Below are 8,072 nucleotides of genomic sequence, written 5' to 3' on the forward strand. Positions count from 1 at the left end.
GCATGTTTTGTATCATCTGTGTGATCTCAGTCATTAGAGAAATGAAGACAGCAATTTATTACTTGAAAAAATATTTATTCAGTATTGGTAACAACACATAAAAAAGCTCAACTGGCTCACAAATTCATGTGCATTTTGGTGTAAATCACCATCCTTATTTGTAAAAAAAAATGTTTATAATAATAAATCCATTACAAAATTAAAAAAAAATGTGCTTGTATCGAGGATTACTGAAGAAATAGTGAGGCTTAGAAGTGCAGTGGTGAAGGAAAGTGCCTACATATAATATCTGCAAGAGGTCATGATGCTTAAAATGACTAGAAAAGCTGAGTCTAATTGTAAAACTTCAGTGTGTTTCCCAAACATAACGTGAATCCAAATTAGTTTGTGTAAAGCTTTGCTTTAAGATAAAATTGGCATACTAAAATTGTACATTATGTAACACTAATGACGGATTTTCTTGTGTCTCAATTACATCTTTGACACATGTATTTTTGTCATGGCAATCAAAGGATGTGCACATTATAGATAAAAAAAATATGCTTAAACAAAGTTTCATAAAAGAGACAAATGTATTAAAATTATTTTGATTATTGCCAAAAATGGCATTGTTTTACATGACAGTGGACAGCCTGCACATCTGTGCATTAAAAAAGAGAAATATCTTGTTTTTCTCAGTTTCTTTGTTATTCAGGCTCCTCAAATCACCTCTGAGTCACAACCTGAACAAATACCCACAAAAGAACCTGTCATTTAGTTTAGCCTTATTTCACATTCATATTCCATTCCACTCATCCAGCCTATGAGACCTCTGACCTCTGTGCGTCTGTTTTGCTGTGACAAAGAATAGCGAACAATGTGTCTTTTCATTTACAGCTTGCAAGCTGTGTGTTGTCATGGTTTGTCATGGATGCAACGTTGTGTTTGCTTGAGCTCTGTGAGTGCATGTGCATGTGTGTGTCTGTCTGTACTGGATGTCCACATGTCTTTCGTTCAGGTTATCTGTTCGTCTGCTCTTCTTCTTCCTGGACTTCTAGAATAATTGGAGAAACAGAAAGCTACTGAGTCTAAAATATTAAAAGATGTTATCGCTTGTTTATTGGCTAGATATATATCTCATGATGAGTGCAGTTGTATTGGGAAAAAAAAATGTGCTTGTATCGAGGATTACTGAAGAAATAGTGAGGCTTAGAAGTGCAGTGGTGAAGGAAAGTGCCTACATATAATATCTGCAAGAGGTCATGATGCTTAAAATGACTAGAAAAGCTGAGTCTAATTGTAAAACTTCAGTGTGTTTCCCAAACATAACGTGAATCCAAATTAGTTTGTGTAAAGCTTTGCTTTAAGATAAAATTGGCATACTAAAATTGTACATTATGTAACACTAATGACGGATTTTCTTGTGTCTCAATTACATCTTTGACACATGTATTTTTGTCATGGCAATCAAAGGATGTGCACATTATAGATAAAAAAAATATGCTTAAACAAAGTTTCATAAAAGAGACAAATGTATTAAAATTATTTTGATTATTGCCAAAAATGGCATTGTTTTACATGACAGTGGACAGCCTGCACATCTGTGCATTAAAAAAGAGAAATATCTTGTTTTTCTCAGTTTCTTTGTTATTCAGGCTCCTCAAATCACCTCTGAGTCACAACCTGAACAAATACCCACAAAAGAACCTGTCATTTAGTTTAGCCTTATTTCACATTCATATTCCATTCCACTCATCCAGCCTATGAGACCTCTGACCTCTGTGCGTCTGTTTTGCTGTGACAAAGAATAGCGAACAATGTGTCTTTTCATTTACAGCTTGCAAGCTGTGTGTTGTCATGGTTTGTCATGGATGCAACGTTGTGTTTGCTTGAGCTCTGTGAGTGCATGTGCATGTGTGTGTCTGTCTGTACTGGATGTCCACATGTCTTTCGTTCAGGTTATCTGTTCGTCTGCTCTTCTTCTTCCTGGACTTCTAGAATAATTGGAGAAACAGAAAGCTACTGAGTCTAAAATATTAAAAGATGTTATCGCTTGTTTATTGGCTAGATATATATCTCATGATGAGTGCAGTTGTATTGGGTGGAGAGCAGAGAGCACATAAAGCAATGTACTGCAACTTAATGAGTGTCAAGAAGTCTAATCATTTTAATCATTTCAAATCACAGTACATTGCGCCTGTACTGTTGCTCCTGTTACACCACCAATGTTTGAGTGCCGTCTGCAGGCTACAAAGAGAATCACACAACTGTTCACCACTGTTTCAGCATTCACATACATGCTATTATATCTCACCCAATTTTCTACACTTAACATTAATGTTTATATTATACATTTAATTTTAGGGATGCACAATACACTTTTTAATCTTTTTTTCTTCTTTTTTTTTAAGATTTAGATCATCTAACGTTAAGGGATAACTATAGGTTATATTGTAAAGAAACCCTTAAGTGCATTAGTCTATATATTCCTACTTTTAAATGCCCGTGTCGGAGTGATAACAAAATAGCAGTAAGCGTGTTACTTCAACACGCAGCAAACACCGTTTCAGACAACACACATAACCTCTTTTACATAATACCCAAGTAATCACTCAGTTCCTTTGATTATAACGTTCAGCTACGAACTACCGTGGGACGGGTTCGCACAACTTTTAGTTTCCGGCAACAATTTTCAGCTCGCCTACATACAGATAAATCGTGAAGTAGGCTACGCCACAAAGGTCAGTGTTTTTTTTTAACAGCACCCTCATAAAAAAATACTATAGTGTTTTTGAACCATACTATAGTAAAGTACTTGAATTAATGTGCTGTCGTAATTCTATAGTTGCTGTGAAATATAACAACTATAGTAAAACGTACAAATTGAACAAATTATTTTACCCAATACTGTATTAAGTTTTCTACAACTATGGGTATATTATACTACAATACATTACAGTTTACTGTAGTAAAAACTAAAGTATACTACGGTATTTATTACAGTTTATCAGTTCACTATAGTTAATACTACAGTATGCTGTAGCATTCATTAACAAAGTGCTGTAAACAATACATACAGTATATTACACGTTACTATAGTATGGTTCAAAACACTAGATATTATAATGTTTAGGATGACTTCCTAAACATCATGGCTTCCTCTATTGTTGTGAAAACTTTTTTTAATTCAAACGGGATTTAATTTTTAATTTAAATTGGAATATGTAGCCTTCATCATGTTGTGCATACAATTTTTTTTAGCTTGTAGAGTTAGCCTGATCCTTTTATTGTAGATATATAGGCTAATATCAGTCATTTATCAGTATGGGCCAGAACTTCAGTATGAGTGCATCCCTGATTCATTTATTTTACTGAATTTCCCACATGGAAATGAACACTGCATTGTGACTTTTATTAGATTCAGGTTTAATTTTACTTACCTGTTCAGACTGTGTAACAGGGTCCTGTAATGTGCAGTGTGTCTGCTATAGTAGTCTGAGCAGCGGATGAACTATCAGAACCAAAGTAAGAAGGGAACATAGAGGCGTTGACTGAGATGCCTGAAATAATAATAATAAAAAAGGTATTGCATCAATAAACTGCTGCTGAAAAAGCTTGAGATTTTGTAAATGCTTGTGGTTGAAGCTTGTGAAAGATTCAAGTAGAAAAAAGATTCTGTTTAATATTTTAAAGGGATAATCTACACAAAAATAAGAGAATATTTTGAAGAATGTTGGTGAAAATCAGTAGGAACCGAAACCGTTGGGTTACCAATATTCTTTAACATTTCTTTTTTTTCACAGAAGAAAAAAGATTCATACAGGGTTGGAACAACATGAGGGTGAGTAAATTAATTTTCATTTTTGGGTGGACTATCCTTTTAATGTACAATATTTAAGTGTGAGTTGTGAGCTGGATAACACTTTTGTAATGCTTCCTGTTTGATAGTGTACTTCTTATCTTCTTATATGACTTTAAAAAACATTTTGATTTTTGCTTCTCTTATGTACTTCCAACAATCTAGTTTGTACATTTGATTCTAGTTGACACATTAATTTTTCAAGTGGATCATCTGCTTTTGTGTTTTATAGTTCTCTCCACTATGTGGAGCAGTGTGACAAAATGTTTTGTTTTTTCCATTGTGTGTTTAAAGCAGATGTTGCAAATGAAATGCATTTGCATTCGCACAGGAATTCAAATGACTTTGTATAATTAGTAGCTTGTTTAATTAAATGTGCATGCTTAAATAGGTTGAGTGTGGCACCGCTGGGACTGTCTTTCCCTCCGCATTTCCTCTATTTGCAGATGCCTTCCTTTAATGCAGAGCAGAGCCATTGTTTAACTTCCCAACACATGAGGATAAGAAGCAGATGGAGCTTTCAAAAGGATTCATGTTTGTTTTTTTTAAATAATAGGGACACCTGTTTACATTCATGTTCACTCCCAGTTTGCCGCGTCAGCAGGTCTATAGTGTCTCATCAGACACACCGCAGCTAATCTAATAAAAAATGTCATTTCACCTAGCAGAGTTTTATTGCACTCATTAAACATGAATATTATCTCCTCCACTGATATTTTCACAGCATACAGTGCTGGCATTAAATATAGAGATGGGTATTTATTTTCTAATCACCACATAGCATAAATGTCTTTTATGGAAATGATGTGCTCTTGAAATCGTCCAGATATGTTAAAAGTTCAGCAACTCAGGATTTCACAATGTTTGTTTCTTTTCCTGGGTGCAAGAACAGGTCAGTGACATATTTCTCTCATTTTTCATAGAAGATAACACTTCTCTGTTATTGAGCAGATTTATAATTTGTTTGTCATTTTGTGAATACAGGGTTTAAGATGTTGAACATCTGAACCCAGCGTTTCAAAGTCCTGTGTGGAGGAGTTCTGTCCGCCCACAAAAATGGTAAAGTAAGCCTGCCGCCTTTCATAGTCTCATCTCAAAGACACAAGGCCTTTGTTTCTCAGGAAAGACAAACCACATTACTCAGGACTGTATTGGCTGTGACACATGTGAGTGTTTTGTGTATTCAGCATATTGTAATGCATCAAGATGTACGTAATGTAATGCAACAGAAGTGGTTCAAGAAATACCTGATCCGTATCAAAGATTGTGGGCTCAGTAGGCTTTTCTTCATGCACACCTCCAACTGTTTCTTTTTCTGCTTCTGTTTCTGTCTCTGTTTCTCTTCCAATTAAAAACTTCTCTAGTTCTTCACTGCTGGCATTGCCTAGTGACACAAATACAGTGGGTCATAAAAAACAGCAATGGTTAAGCTTCATGCAAATAAATATACACATACACTACTGTACCGTTCAAAGGTTTGAGGTTAGTTTGAATGATTTTTAATGTATTTGTAATAAGTTCGTCTCTGCATTTATTTGATCAATACAGAAAATAGTACTCTTATCTGTTTTATAATGTAATTGATTGTATCCTTGCTGAATAAATGTATGACATTTTCTGCTTCTGTTTCTGTCTCTGTTTCTCTTCCAATTAAAAACTTCTCTAGTTCTTCACTGCTGGCATTGCCTAGTGACACAAATACAGTGGGTCATAAAAAACAGCAATGGTTAAGCTTCATGTAAATAAATATACACATACACTACTGTACCGTTCAAAGGTTTGAGGTTAGTTTGAATGATTTTTAATGTATTTGTAATAAGTTCGTCTCTGCATTTATTTGATCAATACAGAAAATAGTACTGTTATCTGTTTTATAATGTAATTGATTGTATCCTTGCTGAATAAATGTATGACTTTCATAAATTATTTTCATAAAGATTCATAAAACGTACAAAGTATGAAATCTATCTACAAAAGACATAATATTTATAATATATGTTATCACTGATGATGATCAGTATATTGATATGATCTTTTAATTCATTCCTATAGTTATATATTGAGACTTTTCTTGTCCCTTTAGACTGAATTTGCTAGATAATTTTACATCTTTTTAAGAATTAAAAAAATTATTTTATTACATTTTCGAAAACGGTTATGTATTTAATAATTTTAAAGGGAAAAAAGGCACTTTACGACTTCATCCCCCCGTCTTTTGTACATTTCTCATACTTTTCCACAGAAATGTTTGCATAATTAGTGTATGACTAAGATTTATTTTAAATCATTAATTCCTGTTCAGTGTCATGGAGGTGTCGACATCTTGCTGTAATAATAAATGACACTCTGGGGTGCAGTTATAGGTGACCCCTCAGTCTGATGGTAGAGATAACTAGGGGGTCTATGACTAGAACAAGTGGGGTCTCTGGCCCACTTGCCATTAGCTGATATACTTACTAATCTGATCAAGTCTGAGGAACATAATGGTCAAATTTAAACAAACCTAATGTAAATGTGAAACTTTTTAGGTAATAAAATGTGAAATGATATTAAAATTGTGAAAATTTAAAACCTACTGAAGAACGAGAACTTGAATGTTGAATTGTAGTCGTACTCCGAGGTTTGATTGGAATCATAGTCAAAATTATATTGGTCATCCTCGACACCTGCGAAAACAAAGCAGATTAGATTTAGCTATTATTTATTAAAAAAAAATTAAAAACGTCAAATTTTACATGGCAAGCAATGCGGAGGTGAGTTTCTGGACAGATCACTCAACATGTCTGTCTTTCTGATGATCTTACATTCACACCAGTCAGAAAGTGACTGTCACAGCATGTTAGCCATCAATTATGACTTGTCTTCATTTCACAAATACAATTAATGCTTTGAACATTATCTGGCCATCTTCACTGCATCACAGCTCAGTCACCTCACTAAACCATAGAGGACATTGTTTCCCATTGAAAAGAAGCAGTGTCAGTAACTTGAGATCTTTGTATTGCTTCTCACATACTATTGCCATTTGTCAGTTATGTGAGACTATTCACCAGGACATTTCTTTTTTCCCAAGCATCCTGTCTTTTCGTGACATATGTGATACTGTGAGATTACCAGAGACTGAGATGTTAATGAATGAAGAGTCGGCAGTAACGTCTGTGAAGCTGGTTCTGTCAGGCTCAAGAGGTCAGGAAGACATTTGGTTAACAGATATTTTTCTGCAACATTTTCTCAGAAATTATTTAGATTTGATAACTTACTACTAGTGTGACTCACCATTTAAAGTTTGGGCTCTGTAAGATTTTTTACAAGAAGTTTTTGTCTCTCATGCTTACCAAGGCTGTATTTTTGATGAAAAATACAGCAAAACAATAAGATTGTGAAATATTATTAAAATAAAAAAATACATTTTATTTATTTTAAAATGTAATTTATTCCTTTGATGGCAAAGCTGAATTTTCATCAGTTATTACTCCAGTCCTCAGTGTCACATGATCCTTCAGAAATCAGTAATGTGCTGATCTGATGCTCAAGAAACATTTCTTATTATTATCAATATTGAAATCAGTTGTGCTGCTTAATATTTTTGTGGAAATTGTAATACATTTTTTCAGGATTATTTGATAAATAGAAAGTTCAAAAGAACAGCATGTTGTACATTTTTATTTTAGCTTTTTTTATTTTAGAATTAAAAAAATTATTTTATTACATTTTCGAAAACGGTTATGTATTTAATAATTTTAAAGGGAAAAAAGGCACTTTACGACTTCAACCCCCCGTCTTTTGTACATTTCTCATACTTTTCCACAGAAATGTTTGCATAATTAGTGTATGACTAAGATTTATTTTAAATCATTAATTCCTGTTCAGTGTCATGGAGGTGTCGACATCTTGCTGTAATAATAAATGACACTCTGGGGTGCAATTATAGGTGACCCCTCAGCCCTCAGTCTGATGGTAGAGATAACCAAGGGGTCTATGACTAGAACAAGTGGGGTCTCTGGCCCACTTGCCATTAGCTGATATACTTACTAATCTGATCAAGTCTGAGGAACATAATGGTCAAATTTAAACAAACCTTATGTAAATGTGAAACTTTTTAGGTAATAAAATGTGAAATTATATTAAAATTGTGAAAATTGAAAACCTACTGAAGAACGAGAACTTGAATGTTGAATTGTAGTCGTACTCCGAGGTTTGATTATTATTATAAAGTCACTTCAAACTTCACTTC

General features: G+C 33.8%; 1 long non-coding RNA gene across 1 annotated transcript; it reads right to left on the reverse strand.

Moving 5' to 3' along the window:
* Positions 1 to 1,156: 1,156 nt before the first annotated feature.
* On the reverse strand, positions 1,157 to 5,193 carry LOC107593589 (uncharacterized). The gene is made up of 3 exons (XR_001610100.1): positions 5,086 to 5,193; positions 3,420 to 3,539; positions 1,157 to 1,973 (listed from the first exon to the last, which is right to left on the reverse strand). It is a non-coding gene; the product is annotated as an uncharacterized lncRNA (long non-coding RNA).
* Positions 5,194 to 8,072: the final 2,879 nt, after the last annotated feature.

Source organism: Sinocyclocheilus grahami, unplaced genomic scaffold (genome assembly GCF_001515645.1).
Source record: "Sinocyclocheilus grahami isolate Dianchi unplaced genomic scaffold, SAMN03320097.WGS_v1.1 scaffold173.1, whole genome shotgun sequence".
NCBI classification, from domain to species: Eukaryota; Metazoa; Chordata; class Actinopteri; order Cypriniformes; family Cyprinidae; genus Sinocyclocheilus; species Sinocyclocheilus grahami.